Genomic DNA, 1,609 nt, shown 5'->3' with positions numbered 1-1,609 from the left:
ACGACATCAGGAGAGTTCAGTCCAAAGGTGTTGGTGATGATCTTAAAGAGATGTTATAAAAACACAAATTAGCAAAAGAAACTGTGTAAAACAATTTTTGGTTGTTCATCATGTTGCATTGCTAAGAACTAACTAAAATATTTGCGATAGAAGGTCTGTCTGTATAAAGTGGAACCAAAATGATTCTGTTTTCACAACACAGCATTATATTTATAGTCTGTCGGCTTCTGGAGCAGGTCAGTGAAACGAGTGATGAGTGTCATACAGATATTTTACCAAAGTATTTCTACCTGTTGAATTCTTTCTCATCTTTTTTTCACATTGTAATCTTAAACTTTACAACACAACTCTTTTATCAGAAAAGATTGGAGAATTGTAGCATGCAACACAAAAGTTAACAATAAAATTGCTTTATTAACAAGCTAAAAAAATAAAAACCGGGAAGGGGAGACAGATGATCTGGTTACCTGTTTGATTATGTTGCCTGGAGCTCCAAGAGGAAAGGAGACTTCTCGAAGAGAAGCAACTTCATCTGCAATAAATACTCAACATTAATATAAATAAGGATTTCTAAATCAATAAAAACAGGTGAATGATGTGATAAATGCTCAATGACGTTCGAAACACAGTCATTTACAATTCAAAGTCTCTTCATGGCGTCCGAAAGCCACAGTCCTTTCTTCCCACAATCTTTTAATAGTGGTGATATCTATGGGCTAAATCACAGGATGTCTGTAGATTTGTCATTTGCAAACCCTCTCCACTAGAAGCTTTTACTCGCTCACCATGTTTCACATTGTTACAAATGTTCCTGGGTACGTGGTGCGGAAATTCTCTGTTCTCTGAGGAGGTGTCATGATCTTGGCGCCTGATTACTCATTTCATTGACCTGCCTAGCTACGCCCAGTTCTCATTACTGTAGCCTCTATTTAAACGGCCATCAACCAGTCATCAGTGCCAGGTTATTCTCTAGCCTTTGGTGTGTTTCTAATTGCCTCATCCTGACCTGTTCTATCTGTGGACCACTGACGTGCCTCTCCCTGTTCTGATCTGTTAGCCTGACCTGTCCTCAGACTCCTGCTGGATTCTGCCAGTGTACCGAACCTTGAACTGATTCTTGACGCCGTCTTAGATTTCTAAAATGGTCTATGGAGTTCAGTGCAGTGAGGAATGCTCTGATCTTTATATTGGAAAAATCAAACAACCTCTCCACAGACGCATGGCCCCCCAACACAGAAGAGCGCCCTCCTCTGGACAAGACTCTGCGGTACATCTAAACCTTATGGACAAAGGTTTGAGGACCAGAATGTTCACATTTTGGACAAAGAAGACAGGTAGTTTGAGAGGGGCGTGAAGGAAGCCATCTATGTTAAGAAAATACAAACTTAAACAGAGGGGATGGATTCAGGTTTCAGCTTTCCAGGTGAACAGAAGACCTCGCCTGTTCAGCCAGGCCAACAATCCCCTCTAACGACCCCCCTTTTAGAGACATAGACAGGTATGGGGCATTGCAGGAAAACAAAGAAGCCAAACGACCCCAATTTCAAAACGGCTGGATCCGTTCATCCGTTTCTATTTGCATGTTTCTAAACAAAAACAAGGCTTTGTT

This window comes from Cyprinodon variegatus, unplaced genomic scaffold, assembly GCF_000732505.1.
Source record: "Cyprinodon variegatus isolate N-32 unplaced genomic scaffold, C_variegatus-1.0 Scaffold740, whole genome shotgun sequence".
NCBI lineage: Eukaryota > Metazoa > Chordata > Actinopteri > Cyprinodontiformes > Cyprinodontidae > Cyprinodon > Cyprinodon variegatus.
The sequence above is the reverse complement of the archived record's forward strand: the minus strand, read 5'-3'. Positions refer to the sequence as shown.